The sequence below is a fragment of the Peromyscus californicus genome, unplaced genomic scaffold, assembly GCF_007827085.1.
Source record: "Peromyscus californicus insignis strain IS unplaced genomic scaffold, ASM782708v3 Scaffold_2__1_contigs__length_46816999, whole genome shotgun sequence".
NCBI classification, from domain to species: domain Eukaryota; kingdom Metazoa; phylum Chordata; class Mammalia; order Rodentia; family Cricetidae; genus Peromyscus; species Peromyscus californicus.
The window spans coordinates 44,399,733-44,427,521 of NW_026294540.1; positions in this window are offsets into that span (position 1 = coordinate 44,399,733).

Sequence of the window (27,789 nt, forward strand, 5' to 3'; positions counted from 1 at the left end):
GTTGAGAGTTAACAGAACATAATAAGGGGAGAGGGTTGAGACCTTGCTCTTGGGTGTAACTACAGCAGGGAAGTGTCCAGGGCACAACTCAGAATCATTCATCTCCTAAAAAAGAAAAGAAAAGTGACCATCCCTGTATACCAGGCACTGTTCCAAGTGCTTTATAAATATTAAGCCATTTAATCCTAGTAATTCCATGAGACGGTGCTATGATTGCCCTCATTTTATGGATGAGAAACTGAGATAGAAAGAAATTAAGTAATTGCATAGCTTACACATGGCAGAGCCTGGACAGATGTTATTTAACACAGCCCTCTTCTCCTTTTAGTTTCTAGTCTTGTTTTCTGTTGTTCATTTTTGTTTGAGAACTTCATATGTGAGTACACTGTGCTTCCATCCTTTCCACTCTCCTTCTGTTCTCTCCAATTCTGCCCGTGTCCTCCCAAAAACCCTATCTCAAATTCATGACCTATTCTTCTGTAATTATATATGTGTGTGTATGTGTGTACCATACATGCACACACATACACAACCTACTGAGTCCAAGTAGTGTGGCCCTCATTTGCATGTGCGTAGTGCTGATTCCTTAGAATGGGGCTCTTACTCTTGAATAAACAAAAGGAAGAGAGAACTGATTTTCTCTCCCTCAGCATCCATTGGCTGCCCATAGCTCTTCACGTAAGGGTGGGAACTTGTGAAATTTTTCTCCATCCATGTTTGAGTGTTAGCTGCAGTGGTCTTCATAGGTCTTGTGCAGGCAGCCATATTGTTTAGAGCTCATGGGAGCAGCATCACTGTCCTCTCCAGATGATTCTCTCACCCAGCAGTTGTCCTGGGCCTCAGGACCAATCTCCCTGCCCCTTATTCCTGTTGTTCCTTGGCCTTTTGCTTATTTTTTTTTTAAAGGAAGTATCTCTACATGGTCTCAAACACATGATCCTCCTGCCTCAACCTACCAAGTGCTGGGATTGCAGGTATATGCCACCACGGCTGGCTTTATTTGCTTTCATTATTAAGACCTGAATCTTCAGCATGAAAGAATTCATTGCATAACTGAGACCTTCAAGTTCAATAACACTCTGCAGTCACTGTCAAAGAGAGCACGAACTTTGAGCCGTACTGATCCATGTTATAAGATTCCCTGGTGACCCAGCAATACACTTGAAAACTTTTGTTGAATCAGAGGTACAGAAAGAAAAGTAAGCTAGCTGGCCCACAAACCCTCAAACCCAGGGCCAGTCATACAGAGTGGCCAGCTATAGGCACCATTCATGCATAATTCTTGTCATAGTCAGCTTCACATATCAACGTTACAAAAACATACACCTGCCTGAGAATTGGGAACCTCAACTGAAGAACTGACTCAATCAGATTGGCCTGGGCCATGTTTGTGAAGCATTTTAATTGCTACTTGATATAGGGTAGTCCAGCCCATTGTGGGCAGTGCCATCCCTAGGCAGGTGAGCTTGGGCTAAGCAACAACACCAAAAAAAAAAGTAGCTGAGAAGCCAGGGGAACAAGCCAGCAAGCAGTGTTCCTCCATGGTCTTTGCTTCAGTTCTTGTCTCCAGGTTTCTGTTTGAGTTCCTGCCCTGATATTCCTCAGTGATAAAGTATAATGTGGAACTATAAGATGAAATAAACCCTCTTCTCCACAAGTTGCTTTTGGTCATGGTGTTTATCACAGCATCAGAAAGCCAACTAGGACTGTGCTTTGGGCAATTTCTCCCTGGAAATGTTCCAATTCACTCATCTTAACTAAGCTTCATGTCCCAGCTTTAACTGAAGTGCTCCTTGCTCTTATTTACTCTTGCCTAGGAGCAGACATTCTTGGTTCTCACCTGCCAGCTGTCATGTGTCAATGAAGGGGTACTTTTGGAATACTGCCTGTGCAAGGTCAATGTGTGGTACTTGAGGAGGAACTTCCCTTCCCACCCAGTGCTCCATGTCCACTCCAACAGGTTAGGAAGGAAATGCTTATAGTGACGAAAATCAAGTTTTTAATCCCTGGGCTGTTGGGACATCTGGTGATGCTGAATATTTAATCCATCTCCTGTTTTGACTGTAGGCTTCAGCCCACTGTCTCTAAAAAGATGAGTGCACATCCCATTTTAAGAGGTTATTGTTTCTTCTTTTGGGTGTGGATACACACCAGTGTGTGCACATGTGGAGGGCGGAGAAGAGCATCCAGTGTCTTCCTTTACTCTTTTCTGCTTTGTTGGCTTTAGACAGGACCATCCACTGAACTAGAAGCTTGCCATTTTCTGTTCCGCTGACTGGCTGGCAAGCTCCCCTGCCCTGATGTTGGGATTACAGGTACATGCAGTTATGTCTAGATTTTTCTCTTGGTGTGGGTCCTCAATGCTTACAAAGCAAGTGTTCTTATCCACTAAGCCCTGTCTTCCAGCCCTAAAAGACTCTTGCAGTAGGGACTACCATTCCTTGCTCATCACATGACAGGTGTCTTTTTTGTTTGCTGGGCTCAATGCTGATCAACTGTTAATCTATGTTGGCTGATTCATCAGCTCACAACATAAATATAAATTCCAAGAAATTTTTTTTTTGTGAATCCCGTTTAGTGGGATTCTTGGCTGAACTAAAAGGCAGCCTCTGTGGAGGTCAAAGGCCTACCTCAAAGGAAAGTCCACTATGTTCTCAGCACTGAGTAGACACAGAGCTCCAGGAAGCACAGAAACACACCATGTTAGATCAACTTCTTGGCTTAGTTCTGAAGTTTGAAGTTACATGGACCCTGGGCCTCTTTTCTGGTTCACACCCGGCTTCTTGCTGTGTTTGCTAATGTTCAACTATTATGACTAGAAATAATAGCTCAAAATCTTCCTACCACCAAGTTCCAAGGTCAAACAGACGCCCTGCTGGGATTTTTACCTCTAGCATTTCTAGGGCCATATCAGAAGTTTCTTGCATGAGTCTGAATATCTACTTGAGCAAAATTCCAGGCAAGTCGTCTTCACACCTGGCAGAGCTTGGTTTATTATTCTACAAACAACAGCATTGGTTTTCTGTGCTGTCTGAGGGAGGCAGGCCTGAGGGAGGCAGGCCTGCACCCAAAGCTGTTGATTTCTCTTAACAGTCAGCTTGAAATCTACAGAGGAAATCAGGTCTGGGGTAAGGTTTGCTTTCATGCTCAGAAATGTAGTCTGTGTTCTGATGTGTTCATGAGATCAGACTTATTATTGTATTTGATTTTTGCTTCGGAAATCTGGCAAAGGTCCTCTGGCCAAGAGTGAAGACCCAGCTCATGCATGACATTTGAGGGCCTGGAAGGACTTGCTGGTTTCTCTGAGGACGGAAACACCGTGTTCCTTGTTGGGAGGGTCTGAGGAGAGCCTTGACGACCCACAAGGCTCCTTCCGAGCTCCCTTTAAGTTTCTCTCATATTCTGAGGCTTTCAGAGAGGACACAACCACTCAGAGGAAAGACAAACTGACCTCTGATGTGATGAACTGTGGCCATCCTCCTGTTTTCTGTCTTGGGGGCCTCAAGAGTGAGTCACCAAAGGTACAGATGTGGGTATAGAAATGGATTGAACTCATCTGTTAAAATGATATCTCCCAGCTCGAAGAAGGCAGAATGATCATTGTTACTCACATTCCATTTTGTTTTCTAGAGAAAAAAAAAAAAAACAATTCCCCTTTTCCATGGCTCGGAAAATGCCGTATGCCCTTATTATGCGATGGGAATAATCTGTCTTCTCAGACAAGTGGGAACACAAATTTGTTTCCTTTTTAACAGGATAGAGTTACATGAGAAAGATAGAGTAACAGAGTGCAGGACAGTGTGATCAGGTCCCACCCTAAGAACACAGCCTTTGACATTTAGAGGACACATTTTCCATCTGTTCTACACATGCATGCTAAGGTTGGGTATCATTCAAATGTTTCCCTGGGGTTCATGTGCTGGACACCTGCCTCAGTGTGGTGACGTCAGGGTTTGGGGGCCTTCGAGGGTTCAAGAGCTGTAGTCCAGAAAGAAACCACTTCAAAGGATAGGCCTTGGATGAGATGGATGGTATTGTTCATGGAACTCTCAGTAAGTTCTCGTGAGAATGAGTTGTTACAGTCTCCAGCTTCCTGTCTCACTGTGATCTATAACTATGCTGATGCCTTTTGCTGCTAAGCCCTCGCCAGGGGCCAAACAGATGAGGCCATCCAATCCCAGATTTTCAGCGCCCCCCACTAACTCAACTAAAAAGAGCTTTAATCTTTATGTATTACCCAGCCTCAGGAATTCTGTTACAGCAACAGAAAACAGCTTAATACAGTATGAGCTGATGTGGTGATGAGATGAACAAGCACCAGAGGGCAGAGACGGTGCCGAGAAGCTCTCTTCAGGGCGGCAGCTGCCGCTGGGAAAAGATCTCCCAGGATCTCCCAGGCACTTCGGGTTTGGTAGATTTTCTGCTTCTGAGTCTTAACCTACTTCGCTGTAAAAATGTCAAAAGCATGGCAAGTACTTTGCAGCAAATCTTAAAGCAAAAAAAAAACAAAACAAAACAACAACAACAAAAAAACTCCCTTTGCCTCTGACACCAGAGGCTGTTAAATCCTTTGCAGCTGCCTGTATGTAACAGAATGTGCCATTCTGCCCTGGCTTCATGAGCGATCACAGCTCTGAGTGGCTCTCAGCTAGAGCTTTTACCAAGGCACCAGTAACAGATGTGCCCATCACTTTTCCTAGAGAACTCAGCTGTGTGAGATCACAGCAGACTTTTAAAAGTCCTCCAAATTATAAAATCCTGTTTCCGTTTTTTCCCTTTTTTTAGGTTGGTTTTTTTTTTTTTTTTTTTTTTGAGACAGGGTTTCTTTGTGTAGCTTTGGAGCCTGTCCTGGAACTCGCTCTGTAGACCAGGCTGACCTCAAACTCACAGAGATCCACCTGGCTCTGCCTTCCGAGTGCTGGGATTAAAGGTTTGGGCCACCACCACCCAGATTTCTTTAGTTTTTAAAGCATATTTTTAATACCTTGAGAAACCTTCCTTAACTATCTAGAGAGATGGCCCAGTGGTTAAGAGCACTGGCTGCTGTTACAGAGGACCTGGGTTCAATTCCTGGCACTTATGTGGCAGTTCACAACCATCTACAACTCCAGTTCCAGGGTATCTGACACCCTCTTCTGGCTTCTGTGAGTACTGCATCCATGTGGAGCACATAAACACATATATGCAGGCAAAACACCAATACTCATAAAATAAAATTCAGTCTGTTAAGCGATGTCTTGGCTTTGAACATTTTTAACCAAAGGGGGCATTTTCAAATGAGAGAATAGTAAATACCCTCACTGTCCCAAGATAGACTTTCACTTATGGGTCATGAAAGGCACACAAACTAGTTTTTTTATGTGTGGGTTTGCTCAGTATTTTAGATTCCCTCTTGAAGTAAGTTGCTCAGAGGGCCATCTGTGGCTGTACTTCTTCAGAAGTGGCTCCACCTGCATTGCATGATCCAGGGAGGGAAGGGATCCTTCCTGGGCTTAAAAAGCACTTGAGACCATTCTTCTGAAAAACTGTATTTGCTTTGCTTTCAGAGAGCCAAAGAATCTGACGAGAACTTCACATCTTTCCTGCCCAGAAAATTTGAAGTTTATAATTTTAATAGCACATATGTGTGTCTGTGTATACATATAAGAATTGTGATTATTCTATATGCAAATACAATACACAGAGGGTTGTAATCTTTTTTTTTTTTTTTTAACAAGGTCTTACCGTTGTAGCTCTGGCTCTGGTCTGGTACCCATTATACAACCCACCCCGGCCTTGAAGTCACAACAATTCTCCTGCCTCAGTCTCTGAAGTGCTGGTGTTATATGTGCATACCATCACACCCAAATGATTCTTTTCTGTTTAATTTTTGTTTTTCTTTTTCTAGAGACCTCAGAAAATGAAGGATGGCCACAAAGCTTACTAAACAACCGGTTGGCATATAACAGGAACTGGCCAGACAAGGTGGTATGCCTCAAGACAAAAGTATGTGACCACAAACGGCGGTGGAAGAAGGTAGCAAGTGAGCTGTCAGACTGAAGCAGATTTGTACAAAATCCCAGTGTCCTTTCCGTTCTGTGCGAGATAATTAAATGCCACAAGCCTTGGTTTATTTGTTCACAAACTATCTCTCACAATTCAGCCTGAGTCCTAGAGTTGTTGTGAATGTTGGAAATGATATTACAAATTATTAAGCATTGTGCCTGCTATGGGTACAGTCACTAAAGAGCAGTTTCCAGTGATATCAGCCATCATGGCCACCTACTGCGGGCATTGCAGGAGAAAGTATGCAGTTTTAGTGCATAAAATATGCTTGTGTGTGAGACTGTGGAAACCACAGCTCACAATCCCCTCATTTCCCATGATCCTGAAGTCTGGTATGAACTTATCCATCACTGGAATGCAGACTGGTCCCATGCAGACAGGGTGTAGCCTGCGACTGGTTAGCAGTGAATACTCATGAGCAGCACCAGCCAGGAATCAGTGTGTACTAGTCAAGAGAAGGACTGTTGTTCTCTAGCCAAGAACTCACACCCAAAAGCCCACTTGTATGTCACTTCTCAAAAGAGACACCTTTCTTTCCTCCCTTTAAAGTGCCAGATACCCCAGTTTCTTAGGACATTCGTCCACCATGAACATGATGGTGCCTCACAATTTCCCCCATGTGACCTCAATTCAGATAGTAACTCTGAAGAGACGACCCGTATCTGAGAGGTTTGCGGTTACCTGAAGTCATGTTGATTATCATGCCAGTTTCCACCTTGATTCTTATCGACAATGAGGTGAGGTTGTAAATCAAGCAAGTGCCTAATTGACCGATTGATACCACCATCCAGATCTGGGATTGGGGGCAGTTGGCACATCACACAGAAGTCAGTGTAGAGTGTCAGCCCCACCTCATCCCTTCTGCACCACCCGGGGTTGACCCGGTGCTCACCAGTGGGCTCCAACCTGTTCCAAGTGTGGACCTGTGGGTCCTAAGCCATCTGCCATGCTGGTCCTGTAAGTCTTGAGTTAAACCATGCCTCCTTCCCTGGGGCTGTGCTTCGAAGCCGAATTTTTTTCAGTAATTTCCAGGAAATGAAATATATATGGCAGGAACCTGCTGTAAATCATGGGGATTCTATAACCTAATGTTTCGTTTGTTGTTCACAGGTTCAGTAGCTCTCTGAGGTAATCCCTGCTCTTTGAATATTACTTTGTCTTGAAGTCTGACTCTGTCTCAGAGGCCAGCAGTTGCAAATTTATTCATTCAGTGTGTACATCCTGCGTCCAGGACTGGAGCATTTCTTGGCCCTGCCGCCTGTCCTCTATATGCCTGAAGCCACCTTCCTATGACACTGAACAAGTTAATTCTCTGTTGGTGGAAGTACTAAGGCAACTCCACGTAGTTAAAAGGGAGGTTTATTTGGAGGTCTTACTTACAACAAGTAAAGGCATAGGTTACAGGATCCGGGAGAGGTGAAGTGCAGTCCATTGGTGTTCTCTGGAGAACTCTGCTTGGTCTACCATCCCACATCCAGGATCCAGGAACCAAGAGCGCCGGCACATCTGGATCTCAGGTCTTCAGGGCTCCCGTCTTGGCCCTGCCTCCAGGGCAGGCCATAGGTAGGCGTGACAGTTACAGGAAGCCTCAATGGGGGTAGTACTTCCAGGTTAGCTGGAACAGCTACCCATACACTTCTCCAACAAGTGGTACATGCAGTTCCAGTCATACCATTGCCATAGGTGTTGTATGTTATTCGCTAACTCCAGGTGGCAGTCTCACCAGTGCCCCCAAAGCACACTTACACGCCCCTCTCACTGATTTTCTTCTATATCCACTTGCAATCTTATTTCTGAAAGTGTGAACTCCTCAAAGGTAGATGGGTGTCTATGCCATGTGTTGGTCTCCATCTCTGATACAGAGCAGGTACTGAATTCTGTAATTCAGGAAACTGTTGGTGTCAGCTTGGATTCCGACATCAAGAAAATGCCGAAAGGGTGAAGTCAAAGATAGCATACTGTTTGCTTCTTTGTTCAAATGCCTTTTCCAATAATTAGAAACTATTGTTCTGTTGTTTTGTTAGCAATAAAAAATTAGAAGTACCAATGATTTGTCCTGCACTAACACGGGGATTAGCCATGTGTCATCCTGAGAATATATATAAACACACACAGAGACAGAGACAGACAGACAGACAGACAGACAGACAGACACACACACACACACACACACACACACAGTTAAGTTTCTTTGGTAGCGACCTTATGGAAGAGGAAACAGTGACACTTCCTTTCTGTCCACGTCCGGGGACCAGAGGTCTTTGGGTGAGGTGAAAACACTCCCTTTGTCCAAGGATCCTTGTGTAGAACACATTTTTGAACGATCCTTTCAGCAAGGCTCAATTCCTGTGCACACTACATATGTTGATCTACCTGGTTCATAGACCAGGAGTCACTGGGCTTTGAGACACACGACTGAGGTGTAGATCTGGTTTTCTAAGGTCATCGCAGGACAGGAATTTCAGGTTCCCTGGGCATGCTACAGTGGAAGAGTTCGCACTTTGGCTTTCGTTGACCAATCAGGCATGAAATAGGCTTTCAGTGCCGGTCGTTCAGCAGTGCCCACATGAGGGCTTGGGAAGAAAGGGATTCCCATGTATTTGGTTACAACATCTGGCTCAACCAGGAAATCACCAGGATGGCAAACGTTACAGACAGATCCTCCTTTGAATCACAGTCTGCCATCCCCAGGAAAAGGCTGGTAGTTGAAACAGGTCTGCCAAGATGGTTAAGTAATATCCTTATGTTGGTCTGAAAACCCCTGTTAAGTGAGAATGCCTATCTGTAGTCCAAAAATATATAGTACCTCCTAGAACTCAAACAGCCTAAATAAAGTTTTCTATCATAAGAAAGTACTTAGCAATTAAAACCTTGCCCAAAACACTCAAATGATACACGTTCTTATGTTGATACTAACGTGGCAAATTGACTCTTTTGTTTTTTTGTTTTGTTTTTGAGACAAGGTTTCTCTGTGTAGCCCTAGCTGTCCCAGAATTCACTTGTAGACCAGGTTGACCTTGAACTCACAGAGATCCACTTGTATTTGCCTTCCGAGTGCTGGGATTAAAGGTGTGTGTCACCACCACCAGGCTCATTTTAAATTTTATTTTGGAGTGTTACATACACTTTCAAGTATAAGATCCAGGAAGAATGTAAGATCAGGGTGAGTCTAAGCCTGGGATATGCTGGTGACGATGTCCTTTTCACACTCCAGGCTGAGGTGGACAGACTCCTGGAAAGGAGCTGGCGCTGCATGGGCCAGTCGGTGCAAAGGCCGGTGACTGACAGACACCTTTGCTGTTGTCAGAGGAGGACAGCCCGGTCCTCACACAGCTCTCCACAGCAGGCTCCAAAAGCTGCTCTGCAGAGCCTCTCACGGCACCGCAGAATGCAGCGAGCAAACAGCCACGGAGGAAACGTCAGGTTCAGAAGAACGTACCCAGCTGTCTTCTTCGGTGACGTACCGGGCTCTCCAGAAGGAAGTCGGAAGAGTGGTTGGTCTTTTCCTTGTGTAACTTGCTATCTGACCACTCCCCCTCTCTCTTCAGCTACCCACACCCGGTTTTAAAGAAATATGCTTTAATATCATTTATATATACAAAAATATCACTATTTTTAAAGCACAAAATCTAGTGGGCTTTCAGCACATTGGTAGGGTCACTTATACATCTTCACTAATTTTCGAATTGTTCTCATCCAGAAAGGAAACCCCACGTCCCTTAACTGCGAGCCTCACTCACCCCTCCATCCAGGCCCTGGCCACCACTCACATCCTTTGCGTCCACAGCCATTTGCACATGTTCCCTGGAGAAATTCTCATCACAATCCTCTGTCACTGTATATATTAGATTATGTGTGCTTTTGTTGTTGAATTTAGGAGTTCTTTACATAGTTGTAATATGCTTACATACATATATATAAAACATTTGTAATTGTTATAGACATATAACAATTTGCTTATTTTATCCTGTTAACTATTCTTGATGATTTCCTTTGAAGTACAAAATACTTTAATTCTGATATTCTTGATGATTTCCTTTGAAGAACAAAATATTTTAATTCTGATAAATCCCAAGTTTAGTGTTTTTTGAACTTGTGTTAATTTTAGTGTCACAGCTGGGAAAACATTGCCCGGCACAACCCTCCTTCTAAAGAGAATATGCCTTTACTTCTAACTTTTATTCTGTGAATGATTCTGTATTCACTTTTATCTACCGATTGATTAACACAAAAGGCCAACTGTGCCCATTGTTTCTCAGTTCTCCTTGTCTAGGTTACAGTTTACCAGTTGGGATCTTCAGACACACTTGTTTGCTTGTGTCCTGAGGCTCCACTGACATGGTATGAAATTGCTTCTACAGAGTTCCGTCCACTCTCAGTTCCATGGCAGAGAGAAAGCCAGAGGTGCCAACTCCCAACTGTGTGCTTAATTATTTCCACAAAATGCTCTTTCCAACAAAGCATTTCTCTGTTTCTTTACTCCCGATTTCAGGAAGGGTGAAATTATATTCAGGTGATACCAGTGCTGCTGATTGGGTGCTAGGCCACAATAGCTTTAAGGATTTCTGGTAATTGAAGTGCAGAGTCATAAAATTCAGGTGCTCAATCTAATATTCCTGTGTCAGTAGAACAAAGATAAGGACTATGAATACCACCAGCAGAAATGTACCTATCTGTATATTCAAGACATAAATTTGTTTTGCACCAATTATCTGGAAAATCTCCTCTGCTTCCCTCCGATCCTGTGATTCATCAAGCAGTGGTCTCGCTACTGAATTGCTTTCTCCCTGTCCTGGTTTCCTGTTGAAAATGAGGGCTGATATTTATTTTCTCATCTCACCAAGCTGATGCTGTGTGGGGGAAAGGGAAGGCTGAACTAGGAAGGGAGACTGTGAAGAGCCCAGAGTGTCAGTGGACAGACAGGTTTTCACAGTGTTGTGTCATACATGGTCTGATTAAATAAGACATTAGCATTTTTAAGTACAGAAACAAAACAAAATAAAAAATAAACCCCCCACAACTTTGAGAACACTAAACACAGAGAAGGGACATTTGTGAGTTTCCACCTCATCTGTGAGGATAGGAGTCTGGGATTAAGCAGTTGAGACCATCTCTAAATTGTCTCTTTTGTTTGACTTTTGCAAACTGATTGCTCATTGTCTCGTCCCTAAAGCAAAGCTTTTACAGTAGTGTTTGAAAACTCAAATTTTAAGGAAGGAACTTGGTGTTGTTGGTATTTTACGCTTTTTTTTTGGCGTGGGGGCTGCCACCCAGCTCCCAAATAAATCACACACAGAAGCTTATTCTTACTTATGAATGCCTGACTTTAGCTTGGCTTAGTTTCTAGTCAGCTTTTCTTAATTTATCCCCTCTACCTTTTGCCTCTGGGCTTTTCCAGTTCTCCTACTTCTGTAAATATTACTCTTACTCCGTGGCTTGCTGTGTGGCTAGGTGGCTGGCCCCTGGAGTCCTCCTCCTCCTCTGGCTGCTAGCCCTCCCTTTCCAGATTTCTCCCTCTGTATATTCACTCTGCCTGCCAGCCCCGCCCATCCTTTGTCCTGCCTTGCTATTGGCCAGTTCTTTATTAGACCATCAGGTGTTTTAGACAGGCACAGTAACACAGCTTCACAGAGTTAAACAAATACAAGGTAAACAAAAGTAACACACCTTAAAATATTCTACTACAGGAACTCAGTCTGTCCTCTGAAAATGAGCCCGTATCCACTGTACAGAAAAAATACGTATGTATATTATCTAATCGTTAAACAGAGTACTGATGGCCAAATGACCCACTTTGGGTCTGGTTCGATAAAAGCAGATCCGAGAGAATGCTATGCAGGTCTCTGCAAAGGCCTTGGTTTGCGTCGTGGTGATTTTATGTTCTCTTCAGTCTCAAACAGTTGAAATCACATGAGCCGAAAGACTGTATCTCCTGAACCTGTAGACCCTTGGGTATGGACATCTCAGCTCTCATCAGGGAGTCTTACTCCTGCTGTAGATGGCAACACCGCGATCCACAAATGGGTGTCAGTGAGTAACACTTGATCCGCAACTGGTCTTCATGCAGAGAATTAAGAGACTGCGCGGTGCTCAGCCCTAAATGTGACATCTGAATCACAGCCCTCTCCCCCAGGCTCAGGGATCTTCGAGGGACCAGACAAAGACAGCGCGTGCTTTCAAGGAAAGTGTTCTCCCGATGGAGCAGGACAGTTGCACACGTCAACCTAGGACAATGGTGAGCATGCACAAGACCCGAGCAAGCTCAAGACAGGTAGAAATCCCAGCACGCGCGGTGGGAATCGGGCACGAAGCCCCACTCTGAGCTGAGGAGCTACTGGTGATTGATAGTACTGGGAGAGGAAGAGTCAGATTTTCTTTATGGTGTAACCCCTGGTATGTCAATCACACTCCAGGGCAGTCCATACCCAAGGACAACCCAAACTGGACTTGGTGGGTTTAGACTAGAGGGAGAGAGAAGACAACGGTAAGGAGAGGAAGAAGCGGCCGAAGTCGAGAGAAGAGCGGCGAATTTGATCAGATGCATTGTGTGAAGTTTTCAGAATTAATAACAATGTTATGTAAAAGAGAAAGCAAAACTAGGAGGTGCAGAGCCGGAAGTAGGGTCTGATAATTCTGTCACCTTTTGTCACATAGTGGAAAATGTCCTAGGTTGTGTACATTAAGCCGTGAAGTCTCTGAAAATCCTCAGTGTAAACAGCTGTGAATGCCACTGTCTATTCTGACACAGGGTGGTCAGGGGAGCCAAAAGGAAAGCGTTGCAGTGAATGAGTTTTCCAAGGGTCCCCAAGACTGCACAGTGCAAAACTGTGTGCGGAGAACAGGGAGGGCTGGTGTCAACTCTCTCATCCTTCAAAGTGAGTGGCCTCACGCTTTGTGTATCCCTCCTCCTTTTCTATTGTTTAACATTTTTACACGCGCATATAATATATTTTGAACAAATTCACTCCCCTTTCCCTCCCAGAAAATTCTTCCCCTATTCCCCCAACTTCCTGTGCTCTGTTGTTTGAATCCACTGAGTTCACTGAGTGGTGCCTGCATGCACATGGGTGCAGGACCATCTCCTGGAACACAGCCTCTTACGCTGCTCTTCATTCCTGCAGAAAGGTGACACGCCCTCCCACAGCAGCCAATAGCACCTCAGATGGGGTGGAACTTTGGAACTTGCTGCCTCCCTTGCCCATTCTCGCTGTGATTTGGACTGGCTCGAGCTTGCACAGGTCTCGTGCGTGTGCGTGCGCTGTCACTATTGCTGGGAGTTTGTGTGTGCAGCTGCCCTGCTGTGTGTGGAAAACACGACTTCCCTGCATCTATCCACTGACTCTGGCTCTTACAATCTTTCTAACCCACTCCCCCATCCCCCGAACCCCCTACTCCCCAGCTCCAGCTTCTGCAATGATCCCTGAGCCTTGGGAGGACCAGTGAGACATGAGTGTCCTGTTTGGGGCTGGTTGAGTGACCTTGTTTTGAAAAGCACAGCTCCCACGGGCAATCACGGTGATTTAGATTTGCTTTTTTTTTTTTTTTTTTTTTTCCCTAACTGCTGAGAACTTACTGGTATTTAAGTTCATATTTTCTGTTTGTATAAAAACACCACGTTCCTTTGCTTAGTCAGTATTTATTTAGCATTTATCTTGTTTAATGTCAGAGTATCTCTTTCATTTGGCTTTACCTTTGTTTGGGGGGAGCCCATCACCCTTGGGTGCCACAGTTTCTTCTCTGCTTGTTTCTTTGTCTGAGAATACTGGGGCACAAGAGGGTGTGTGTGTGGGGGGGTCTTGCTACCCTTCTGGCCCTTGTTGCCTCTATTTTCTGTTACCCAAGGAGCAAACCATCAAAAATTAATGTTAAGATGACAAATATCTCCGCTATTCAAGACAGTAGCAGCAATAATAATTTTTTCACGGACTTTGTGCACTTGTACGTATGAATTATTCATGAGGTGCCATTTGGGGTAAAAGTCAGCTCAATGATGAATTGGAGCCAGCACCAGAAAAAATTGCTAAAGAAAGCTGCCAGAGTGTAGCTCGTCAGAATTTAGTCATGCTGTTAAAAAAGGCCCTCACTTCGATGTGCTTGAATTCAAATTCTTGAAGTTTGTGAGTTAACATTTCAGAGCATACTAATTATTTTTTAAACTGGCATCGAGTTTCGTGTTGAGTTATTGAAAAGAGAAACTGGGTTGGGGTTTTAGCTCAGTGGTAGAGCGCTTGCCTGGCAAGTGCAAGGCCCTGGGTTCAGTCCTCAGCTCCGGGGGGGGGGGGGGGGGGGGGGGGGGAAAGAGAGAGAGAGAAAGAGAGAAGCTACTAGAGATTTGCCAGGAAAAAATGCACAAGAATTAGTTAACTTTTCTTTCCCATGCCCTATGCAAGGAGGCAGACAGCCAGCACAGGACAATCACCCACTTAGACTGCCAGGCATACATTTAGTTACTCTCCAAGACAGTGTGCCATATGGGAACGTTTCTTTGGCCACAGGAGCCAAGAGGTGTCTGTCACTCACGCTGTCCTTGAGAGGCTCCCCTTTCAGACACTATCTGCCTAAGAGCTCCAGTGACCTTGGAAGTGGTGTCACGTGTCACCAGCAAAGCCTCCAGAACTCACTTGTCTCTGAGCTGCACAAACTTGGCTTTGACCCAGGCCCCCGAAGGGAAGGATGCCGGGAAAGATGCATTTGAAGATGTGGGGGTGACCACAGCTGCTCTGAGTTGACATGTGCAGCAGCTGTCTTGTCCAGATGTCAGCACCAACCGTTCCCACATCTCCTCCCCACCGTCCAGCTCATGCATGCTTTTCACCCTCTCTTCCACAATGTTCGATGAGCCCAGGCAGGGGTGGGGGCTGGGTGGGGTGATACAGATGTCCCACCTCTGGCTGACCACTCAACATTTTGAACTGCTATATCCCCGCATTAACAGTAACCCTCTATAGTAAGGACCAAGGACTTCTCTGACCAAGGTTGGGAGCAGCACAGATCACAGACCTAGGATATAAACATGAATACTTAGAAGGCAGTTTGACAATGTGACTGTTTAACAAAGCAACACCAATAGGTTCTTCCCTAGGGCTTATGGCTTTCTTAGCCATGGGTTTTGGCTATGTTTACAATACCAGGCATGAATTCCCTCCTTTGAATCAGGTCTCAGATACAATCAAGAGTGTGGTTGGTTTCCCCACCCACAGTCTTGCGCATCTTGTTACACACATGTGCACGTGGGCAGCACTAATTGGACTTAGTGGGCTATTAAAAAAAACAGAAGGACGTGAATCTGAAAGAGATGTTTTGGGGAGGTTGGGAGGCACTGGAAGGAGGGAATAGGTAATAGATGTGACTAAGACAAATGGATAAAAATTTCAAAAAAAAGGACAGGATTCAAGGTCATCTTTCTTGGCAACATAGTAAAATGGAGGTCAGCCTGGACTACACAACACCCTTTCTCAAAAAACCAAACAAAAATCATAAATAGATAAATACTTAGCTATTATGTTTATAAATTATTCGTGAAGTGAACAAGATTTTTATTAAAAAGAAAAAAGAGAAAGGTGAGGAAGCCACAGCCATTGAAGTCTTGCAAACCGTGACTCCCTTTCTGAGTAGTTCTTGAGATAACAACTCTTTCCAGAAGTCCACAGAGATGCCTGAAAAAGGAATTCTGCAGTGGATTGTGGACAACTCTTATGGAGTGGTGAGCGTGGGGCCCCTGGAAATGCAAATAGAGGAAACACAAATCGATGCCAAAGAGGAACCAGCAGAGGCAGCGACATGCTTTCCACCCCGGAGCTCCGGTTGATGGACTAGGAGAAACATTCCTGAAGACAGTCCAGCGTCACAGAGGGGAGGCATTGACACAAGACCCTCTCAACTGCCGGGAGTTCCAGCGCTAAAAGCTTCCAACAAACCAGGTTCGAGTCACAAAAGCTGGCGTCTCTTCTCAGGTCCTTCATTTTAGGGTTTGCATACTACTGTTTCAGAAAAAGATATGACTCTGAAATAGGGTTTCTCAGACGATCACAGGATGGCCCTTCTGGTAAGGGCTTCTGGCCTCTGAAGGCACCAGGCATGCAGCATGCATGTGACACTCATCCATACATACAGATAAAGCGTGTACATAGATATAATAAATCTTTTTAAAAGTGGCAGCAGATGAAAACAGGACCTCCGTCAGAGAGAATGACCAAACAGTAGATAAGGAGATGGCTGTGCTGTCATGGTTAGTCACTGAATCGTTGTTCAGTTAAATCCACAACGGGATAACACAAATGGCTAAAACAGAGTAGTGGCCACAGCTCTGTAAGGAGAGGCTGCAGAGAAACAACCCCTCAGACACCACTGGCGGCTGTGGGAATGGCACAGCCAGCGGAGAAAATTGCTCATCAGTTTCTCATGCCAAACCTTCTCAGCAGTACCACTTCTGTACGTTTACCCCAGAGACAGAAAAAAAATAATGTAAACACCAACTTATAGATGAGGATATTGATGGTATCTTTATTCATAGCATCCTCAAGCTGGAAAATTTACAAATGTCTTTCAGTAAGTGAAATCATGTCATACCCACACCATGGAACATTACTGGGCAATAAAAAGGAGACTACAGGCAATGTGGTATTGGTACACACAACGCAGTAGGTAAATGAATGTCCTCATTTTTATATATTCTGCAGTTCTTGGAACCTGTGAACATGTTGCATTATACAGCTAAAAGTTCTTTTTCAAATACAAGTAAAGGAAATGGATCTTAAAATGGGGGAGATGATCCTGTATGATCTAGAGTAATCTAGTCTAATCACGCAAGTGTTTAAGAGAGATTGTTTTCTCTTGCTGGAGTTGGGGACAGTTGGGACATGAAGAGCCAAAGGCTCCCAAGCATGAAGGGGCTGCTGCTAGAGGTAGGCCACCTTGAGCATAAGTAGGACGCACGCACGCATGCACGCACGCAGCCTCCCAATGCAAAGATCGGCTTCCTGCTGACAACTGCCGGGAACAGGGACGGGACTCTTGTCCCACTGCTGCGGGGCACTGCCCTCGCCAAGGGCCCCAGTGAGCTTGGCAACAGTTTTATCAGCAAAGCCTCCGAAAGGTTGGTGTGGGCCCTGAGACAGTCTAAGCAGACAGCCCGGTTGAGGCACTCTGTACCCAGGATAAATCTGTTTCTTTCTTTTGGCAGGAAAATAATGCATGCAACATCTAGGGTGGGTCCCAGGAGAAGTGTGCCAAGAAGGAAGAAAAAGCCTCAAAAGGTTATATACTGAATGATTCCATTTATATGATGTTCTTCCAATGACAAAATTATACAGATGGAATGCAGATTAATGGTTGCTGGAGGCTGGGGGAGGGGGAGGGGTGGCAGCATAATGGATCCTTGTGTTGAGGGAATTATTCTTTTCACTTGGCTGCAGTGTGGCTAAATAAATCCACATATGTGACAAAACTGCATACAGGGAAATGTGTACACATACCTTCGTACAAACATCTGTACACAAGTGCTCACCATTGACTGTGGGATTCCAATTTTTTTCCCAATAATTTCCCAGTCTGAAGATTTTTCATTTAAGAACAGCTGCACCATTCCTCTGGTAAGTAGAAGTAACATATTTATGGTTTCTTAAGACTGGGATGGGAAGTTTGGGTGGGCTGTCATTTAGATAAAATGCAGTGTGTTAGAGTCTGAAGCATGTGTGCAGGTGTGTGAGGATTCTGTAGTCTCTCTGTTGTGACACATGCAGGCTTTCTTCCTGACACTTCAACTCTAGGTCCGTTTCCCAGGCAGACTTCCAAAAAGGCAGCAGCTTTAATGCATGTGTTAAATATCACCACTGAGTAATATAATCATTTCTAGGTTTTGTTTGCTAGGATACCTAATTTTTATCCACTTGACACACAGTAGAGTCACTTGGAAAAAGAGAGCCTCAATTGAGGAATTACCCAAATCAGATAGTCCTGAGGGCATGTGTGAGGCATTTTTTAAAATTGTTAAATGATATTGAAGGGCCCAGCTCACGGAAGTCAGTACCAGCCCTAGGTGGATGGGTCTGGACTTTCATGAGGAAGGTAGTTGAGCAAGCCAGGGAAGCAAGTCAGTTAGCAGTGTTCTCCACAGCCTCTGCTTCAGTTTCTGCCTGTGAGGCATTTTCCTGCTTGTTAATTGAGGTAGGAGGGCCGAGTCTGCTGAGCACTGCTACCCCAGGACAGGTGGCCCTGGGATGTATTAGAAAGCGGGCTGAGCAAGCCATGGGGAACAAGCCAGTGAGCAGCACCCTTCTGTTGTCTACACTTCAGTTCCTGCCTCCAATTTCCTGCTTGAGTTCCTGCCCTGGCTTCCCTGGATGGTGGACTCTAAGCTTTAAGATGAAATAAACCATCTCTGTGAGTTCGAGGCCAGCCTGGACTACCAAGTGAGTCCCAGGAAAGGCGCAAAGCTACACAGAGAAACCCTGTCTCGAAAAACCAAAAAAAAAAAAAAAAAAAAAAAAAAAAAAAGATGAAATAAACCTGTTCCTCCCCAAGTTGTGTTTGGTCAGAGTGGCTTACCACAGCAACAGAGAGCGAACTAAAGCATGGGCTTATTTTAATATTTACCTAAATACTAACTTCGGTGCATGCATTATTTCATGTATTCAATCCATTGGTTGGAAGCCTTGCTCTTTACCGTCTTGAAGAGTAAGTTAATTAGGCCTTCAAATAATGACATTGGCTTGTAACGTGTGTATACATTTCAGGTTGTATTTGCAAGAACTATGTATGCGAACCAAGTCTCCTAATCAGTTTACTTAGAATATGGCATTGAGGTCACATGACATTAGCAAGGGGAAATGGAAAGTAGATTTAATTAACTTGATAATGTAAACTGGAGTAAACAAATGCTGCTTCAATGATCTGATTCCTTGAGATGAGACTTCAGGGGCATGAATGACCTGAATTACATTATTATACTGTTACCGAATTCTCCATTGCTAATATAGACAAACTCTGATTAGGAAGCCAAATTGCCACATTAAGTAAGTTTTTCTATATATTGTCTGTCTCTCTATACTTACTTATCATCTTTAATCTATCTTTCTGTCTTTCTGTCTATTTGAGCATAATATTGCTGTGGAGTCCATACTGGACTGAATATTTTTACTATTCTTAGATTTTGTTATTATTTGCTTGTTTACGACAGTAATGACTCCAGACTTCCCATTTTGATGGTTTGGAAAATTTTAGAAAATTTTTGGCTGTAAATACACAGAACCAATTGTTTGCTTAGAGGATAGGCCCTATAATCCTCCCTCAGTATCCCTGAGGGATTGCTACCAGGACCCTGCAGCTGTGAAACTGTATAGATGTTCAAGTCCCTTGTATAAAGCATATTTGCATAGATTCTAGACACACCTTGCTGAACACTTAAATCACCTCTGGATTTCTTGTGTATGCGCAAGCACATGTGTGTTATATGTGTTATATGTATGTGTGTGTGTGTGTGTGTGTGTGTGTAGAGGTGGGTGTGATTGCCTATGCATGTGCTTGTGGAGGTCAGAGGTCAACACTGGAAGTCTTCCTCTATCACTCCTACCTTATTTTTGTTTTGAGACAGGGTCTCTCAGTAAATCTGTACTTTGTCATTTTGGCTAGTCTAGTAGGTAACCATCTGGAACTCTGTCTCTGCGCTCCTAGCAAGATGGTTACAGACCTGCCACACCCAGCTTTCACGTGGGTGTTGGGGATCTGAACTCAGATTTTCGTGTTTGTGCATGGAGTGTGCTTACCCACACCAACCCCCAGCTCCCAAAGAGTAAAATATAAATGCAATATATTGTTTAGTGAATAAGGGCAAGGGGCTAGTCTGGACATGCCCAGTACAGACATACAGTTTCTGTCTTTCAAGTATTTTCAACCTGCTGTTGGCAGAGATGGAACTCTTGGGTGCAAAATGCAGACTCACAATCCAGAAGAAATTCTTTTGCATCTGTGATAATTCCTTTTTGTTTCTCAAGGGCTTTTGCGGTAGACATTCTACAGCTGCTGGATTTTAATGGTATATTTTATATATATTTTAGTGATATCTATGTAGCAGTCCATAGACCTGAGTGGGGCTGCCTGCTTATAAATGTATACTTCATTTCCATACCTGCATTTTCTCAGCAAGCATGCTTATGAGTGAGGTGCTGGGATGTGTATTTTGTTGTTGTTTGTTTGTTTTTTTGAGACAGGGTTTCTCAGTGTAGCTTTAGAGTCTGTCTTGGAACTTGCTTTGTAGAACAGGCTGGCCTCGACTGGAACTCACAGAAATCAGCCTGCCTCTGCCTCTGCCTCCCCGGCAGGGACATGAGAAAGAGACCACAGCTCCTGACTGTGGCTCCTGCACTTAGCCAACTGCCGTGATTCTCTCCTGTCCGCTGCACTCTGAGCAGCTGGAGGAGCATCTGTGTCCCCACCAACCCCCCCAGATACTTCAGTGCATCGCCTCAGAACCTGGGTATCTCCTCCCTGCAGAGTGTTCAAACCTAAAGAAGAGTTTCACTGATGATTATTCTGAACACTGAGTCCTGTCTGCAGACAGGGAAATGGTCTCCCTAGGATCCCTTCTAGCACATTCCTTTGCTCCTATGCTTTCAAACAGCTTCCGCAGAACCTCCCACATAAGGAAGAGGCACGCTTTTCCTCCTTCCTTTGGCTTAGCTTTTCCTATCTGGCATTATAAATGGCATTATAAACGTGGACATATACAAACCTATGCCTTGGTATCTTTGGCACAGGCTTAACACTTTCACATCAAACCTACAGATGGCCGCCAGGGTGGTGGTTAGTTTGGCATCAATGCAACAGCGCCACCTTGTGGTGTATTTCGGGGACAATGTACCCCCAAGAACATTGTTGATTAAACAAGACGGGTTTTAGTGATAATTTAGGATGTCAAGATTAATATAACAAGTTAGTGATTCTCCGTCTCAGCAATCATCTGGAAAATTGAGTCTGAGTTCCTGACAAGTTTATAGGGATAAAACGTAGCAAATCTGGAGCATTTGGGTTCTAGCTGGGAGTGGTGCTGTGGAGTATTTAGCCTAGAAAGCACTCATTAAGCAGTATGCTATAAAGTATCTTAACTTCAGGTTGTAATAAGAGGGTTTTATTCTATTTTATCAGCATTCTTGCAAACAAACCTTATAGTACATACCCACAGTGCTAGGATAATAACTTTGAATTAAGATTATAAAAATGAAAAGAAATCATCCCGAATTACTCATGGTCTTTCTGGAGAAATGACCACTTCAGCAGCATGCTTTGGCTGGGCCCATTTTTAGAACAATTTTTAGAAGACATTTTGCACTCCAATTAAGTTGTTACATAATTCATAAAAACACCGAATTGAAGTTATACAGGGTACACTACAACTTCAAAAGCATAGGAAGTGTTCGAGTGCCAATCGTAAACTTGGTGGGGGCATCCAGAAATGTCTGATGACAAATGCCATTTCATATCAGTGTGAAGCAAATGCTATTCTTTCCTCCAAAGAAAGGCAATATCAAAGGCTCCTGGGGGCTGTTCACCTGTCTGAGGATCTCTCGAGTTAGTTTCCTGATCACTGTTAGTTCCCTGGCCCCAGGTCATCTGCATGAGGATGGACGGCCCCTCTAGACCCCCAGGCCCACACCCAGAATGGCCCCATCAGACAGCACCAGCAGGCAACATGGTGGCCCATAATCCTCTTCTGCTTTCTGTTAGACACTCCCTTGATGGCCATCTCACTAAGAACACCTTCTTCTGTTAGCAGGGAACCTGTTGTAACATTCATGAAGTCCACAGAGCCTCGGCCCTCAGTCTCCAAAGGTGACTTCTCCTCTGTCTTGTCAGTTGCCTGTAGAAGCCAGGCTCTGAGCTGATGGGAGATGTGGAATAGTTCGAGTAATGCATACGAGAAAAGGAACTCTCTTTTTACAGTTTCTACACTGCACTCTGTAGCAGAAGGGAGTCCTTTCTCACTGCCTGTTACTTGAATTGCATGCCTATTTTGTCTCCATCATGACCATTAACTATTGATTTTTATCCAAACATAACTTGGGCATGGATTTAATCTGAGCTGTGGATAAATTACAAACTAAATTTTTAGTTCTCTTAATTCCTTTTTTTGTTTTGTTTTGTTTTTTGAGACAGGGTTTCTCTGTGTAGTTTTGCGCCTTTCCTGGAACTCACTCTGTAGCCCAGGCTGGCCTCAAACTCACAGAGATCTGCCTGCCTCTGCCTCCCGAGTGCTGGGATTAAAGGCCTGTGCCACCACAGCCTGGCTAGGTCTCTTAATTCTACAATGGCAGTTTATATGGATTCCATCCACATCGCTTTCTTATTAAGGGGCAAGAGATGACTGTTGATAATGGAATGTACATAACTGTTAGATAATTAATGGGATAGTGGAATAATTTTAGAAACTACTAATTTACTAATTGGGTACATTAATCTTCTTGGACTGACATGATGAAATATCACAGACAATATTGGTTAAACAACATTTAGTTTCTTTAAAAAACAATTTTTCTATTGTGTCTGTGAGTGTGGCATGCTACATGCATGCCTGGGGAGACTGGATCCCTTGGCTGGAGTTACAGGCAGTTGTGAGCCACCTGATGTGGGTGCTGGGAACTGAACTTTGGTCCTCTGGAAGAGCAGTAAGTGCTCTTAACCAACGAGCCACTTCTCAAGCCCAAATAAACAGCCTTTCCCTTACTAAGTTTTCTAGTAAAAGTATGGTTTCCCTTTGTCTGGAACCTTCAACTGTAAGAGACCTCTATACAGAAGTTCAAGTGTGTGTTGTGCTAAGGAATTTAACATTAGCTTGTTGACATCTGATTCTGATGGAGAACATATCTACTCTCCACTGACACTGTGACTTTACTAGCTAGTCTATGGATATCAAATTCACCCAGGGATTGAAATTCTGAGAGTAAATCTATGCATATCAAAGACATGGTGGTGGTGGAGGAACCCTCAGTTTTCTACAGTTTTTTTTTTAAGATTTATTTATTTATTATGTATACAGCATGTACACCTGCAGGCCAGAAGAGGACACCAGATCTCATTACAGATGGTTGTGAGCCACCATGTGGTTGCTGGGAATTGAACTCAGGACCTCTCGAAGAGCAGTCAGTGCTCTTAACCTCTGAGCCATCTCTCCAGCCCCAGTTTTCTACAGTTTTACTAGTAGATTGATGAAAACATTTTATGGGAAGTCCTATTTTAAGTCCACTAAGATCACTGGTCACATATGAACCCATAGAGACTGTGATAGCATGCACAAGACCTGCCCAGGTTCAAACCAGACAAAATCCCAGCTCTGAGAAGGGGGAGGGAACACGACGTCCCACCCTCACCAAGAAGCTATTCACAATTGATACCTTCTAGGAAAGGGAAAATCAGACAGGGAAATGGCCTCCCTAGCCTCCCTTCTAGCACATTCTTATGCTCCTATTCTTTAAATGGCTTCCCCAGAACCTCCCACACTCCAGGACAGGCTCCTTGGCTAGGAGTAGTTGGCCAGCACAAAATGGACTCTGTGTGTGTGTGTGTGTGTGTGTGTGTGTGTGTGTGTGTGTGTGTTTTATTTTGTCTTGTATTGGTACTTTTTGTTTTATTGAATTTTTTTTAGCTTGTCTGTTTTGATTTTCATTTTTTGTTGCTTTTCCCATTTTTAATTTTTATTGATTTATTTATTTTGCTTGTTTGTTTTTAGAAAGTGAGAAAGAGCATGGAGTTTGGTGGGTAGGGAGGTGAGGAGGATCTGGGAGGAAGTAGAGAAGGGGAAAGAATATGATCAAAATGTATTGTATGAAAAAAGTTAGTAAAGTTTAAAAGAAAAAGATAAGTCAGTCTAGTGAACTGTGCTAGCAAAACCCTCAAAATCTCTTGCTAAGATCCTTAAAAGCCAACTTTTTAGAAAATCAGTCTTCTTGAAAGATCAAAAGAAGTTTAGTGTCATGCATTTTTTTTTTTATAACTTTTGCTAGGTTGTGAAGTTTTGAGCTGCAGCTGGAAGTGGACATGAGTGGGGTTGGCACACACACCTGTGTGATACTCACTCAGCCCATGCTCTGGGGAGCTTTTTAACTGCTGGGTTAATGCAGTGAGACCTGTGAACCCAGTCCCTGCCTACAGGGAGTTAGGAGCTGTGCAGAGAAACCACACTGAAAATTTGGAAGTGTCTAAATATGATAAGAACAATGAAAATAAAAAGTTACAGGCGCTTCCACAGAGGAGACCCCACCATTTGTCAAGCACAACACAAGTATGTCTTCTTTTTATGGGTTCTAATCCACACTCCACTCCTGGGGTATCCTTAGGCGTTAGTACCACAAGATCTACCAAAACTACAGTTGGGAGAAAATAGTGACAGACTGTCCTTACTCTCAATGTAAATTATAGTGGAAAATGAATCCCTCATATAAAGTTCTACAACCCCAAGTGCACATTTCAAATTGACCACGGGTCCATGGCAAGTCTCCATGGACCACACACTGAAAATCCTTATGTGGAAGAGTAGGCTTCTTGTTCTCAGAAGAAAGGAGGGGAAAGTGCTGGGACACACCCACCCACGGTATCAATAATTTCCAAAAGGCTTTCCCAGAAAAATGGTGCCGGCGTGGCGGGACAGAGACAGCATGAGACAGACTCCACCCTTGATGTCAGCCCTTGGCCCCAAGCATGCTGAATGTAACCCGCTTTCCTCCTGGCTTCCCTTCCTCTAGGCCACACTCAGATGCTAGCCTTGTCCTTCCAACCTGGGCTGGGCTGGTACAGCTCACCACGGGCCCAAGAGAAAGCTGGATCCGTTACAGAAGCAGCTTTGTCTTGTTCAGATGAAAGGCACAGTGCCAGGCTGAGGTGATCTTGTTATCAATCAGCCTTGATTTGAAGGGGATGACTCTGTTGCAGGCCGCGCTTGAAGTGCCCTTTCGGATGAAAGTCAAGCACCATCAGCCGGCCTGAAGGGGACACTTTCAATCATGCTGAAGACTGCGCCTTCTCGGTGTGAATGGGAAAACAAATAATGAGCAATCGGTAAATGGCGGTGATCTCCATCAGTTTGAACCCAGGCACCTGCTCCTGCTTACAAATGGAGTTGGTGTTGGGGACCTTGGAGCCATTTGAGATATTGGAGCTGATGTTGCTGATTGGGTCCAACTTCACTTCAAGGGCATTTGAGTGAAACTATTAAAAGTCAAGCACGTACATTTGTGGAGATTTGTGTTAGCTGGATTAGTTAGTCCTCATATAACCATTGCTATTTAACTTACCAATTTTAAAAGCCTAGTCTAATTCATCTAATCGCTTGTATTATATATTCCTGCTACTGCTTGGTATATATGTGTCTATCTATATTATATATTATATATCTATTATATATAGAGAGATAAATTTTTTTTTAGAAACTTCACATTACACAACCTGTTATTACTGAAATGTAGTGCCACAAATGAGTTAGATTTCAATACATTTTCTATTTAGAATAGTAGAAGCCAAGGTCGTCAAAACATAGGACACAAAGAGAGTACTTTAGTAAAAATCAAAACTTCCTTTTTCATGAAGTGTCAGAGCTAGCATAAGGCCTGAGGAAAGGGACTACCTGGGAAAACAGACTCATGTGGCACCATGACAATATGGGGGAATGAGAACCACAGTGAGCAGACTCGGTGATAGAGGCTTGCCGTGTGTGTGTGTGTGTGTGTGTGTGTGTGTGTGTGTGTGTGTGTGTGTGTGTGAAGCTCCGAGTCCAATGCCCAGCACCATAAAGAGAGAGAATCACAAAGAACAAAACCAGAGGAAGTCAGGTTTGCTAAACACTCTGTGTTAGCACTTTACACAGGCCCTTCACCCTGTCTTGAAACTGAAGTCTGAGTAGCCCCAGAAATCCAAAGTAAATCAAATAAATGCATCTTAAGTTCTGTAGCCAACAAACAATAAAACTGAAAATTATGTCCTGGGCAGTCTGCCTTCAAATCTGTTGGTCACTCCATGCTCCCCTCCTATTGAAAAGAGCTAAGGAGGGGTCCTGTAGTTGGAACTTCCAGCTTTGATCTGGAAGTTTCAACCCCCATTGAGGCTTCGGTAACTGTCATGCCTACAAGGCGGGGCCAGGGGAGGACCCTGAAGACCCGAGATCTGGATGCGATGGCTCTCTTGGTTCCTGGACCCTGGACGCTGGAGGTAGACCGAGCAGAGTTCTCCAAAGAACACCGCTGGACTGCGCCACACCTTTTCCCAGACCCTGTTACCTATCCCTTCACTTGTGAGTTACCCCACAAAATAAACCTCCCTTTTAACTACGTGGAGTGGCCTTAATAATTTCTCCAATAGGGTCCATGCCACCCTCTCCTCACCAGTGACACAGGGAGATACACACATCAGTCTTCACAGAGGACACATTAAAGATGGAAAGAAGGCTTATTAATGAATGACTTATCAGGACCACAGGACAGACTGGCACTCACCACATCGCACTATTGCCAATGAGTTGGCAATACTTCAAGCGTCCTCAGCTCTGAAGCACTATAATAATAGTAATATGCCAAGCATGTATTTGCTCTCTACTGCTCCCAGAGTGCTCACTGATGATCTGCATGTGTCAATCATGCACACATTTCTAGTCCTTGTTTTAATTGTGATGACCTCTCTCCGCATAGCTTCTATCTCCTTGACTTCTGAGACAGCAGCCTCCTACTCAGATTCAATATGCGTGGTGTTTCTTTCCTGTGCTCTTTGACCCAACTCCGAAATACTGGAGCCTCTTGAGGCCTGCTCAGACCTTCCTTCCCTTCCCCTTTTCTCTGCCCTTCTTCTACCCTTCTCTTCATCCTAAAAATTTAACTTCTTTCTACATGCTCACTCTAGGAACTTCATCTACCTTGATGACATTCACAGCCTTTAACTCAGCAACTATCAAATTTACATTACAAGTCAGATATTTCACTGGAGGCCAAGACCAGTTGTTTACTTAATGTTGGAGTCTTCAGAGCATTTTAAAATATTTACTTTTATTATTTTTAATCATGTGCCTCTGTGTGTGTCTGTGTTTGGGTATACGCGTTGTGAGTGCAGGTGCCCATGGGAACCTGATGCATCAGCTGCCTGACATAGGCCCTGGGAATCTGGGTTTGAAACTTAACTCAGGTCCTCTGAAAGAGCAGTATATGGCCTCACCTACAGAGCCATCTCCCCAGATCCCCACTACCTAGATTCTTAAAGGATACCTCACTCGTCATCAGCCCAAAGATTATTCCCTTATCCCACCCCCAGCATCCTGGTTTCTCCAATTGGCCACTAGCTCAGTGAATGCTCCAACCAAGTGTGGAGTCGGAAGCATCTGACTTGAGTTCATTGGCCATGCCCAAACACCTGCATATCTTTATTTCTTCCACCACCATCTTGGTCTAACTCAGCCCATTTGGCCCCAATTATAACAGCCTCTCTATGCTCTCTCTATATTCCCTCCCTCCTCAGCCGGTGACATCTGAACCCCTCTTGTTTCAGCTCAATGTTTTTTTATAACTCTCACATTGTATTGGTCCCTCACTCCATTTTCCTTCTTACTTTATAAAATCTCAGCAGTAATATGTTCATCCTACGGGTCTCTACTTGAACACCCTTTCTTCGGCAAAGCTCTCTGGAGCTCTGCCACTGTTCTGTCTGTCAAATGTGTCCATGACTTTCTATAATCTTTTGAGGCATTTATTAACGTTGCTGACTTTGTAGCATGATGAC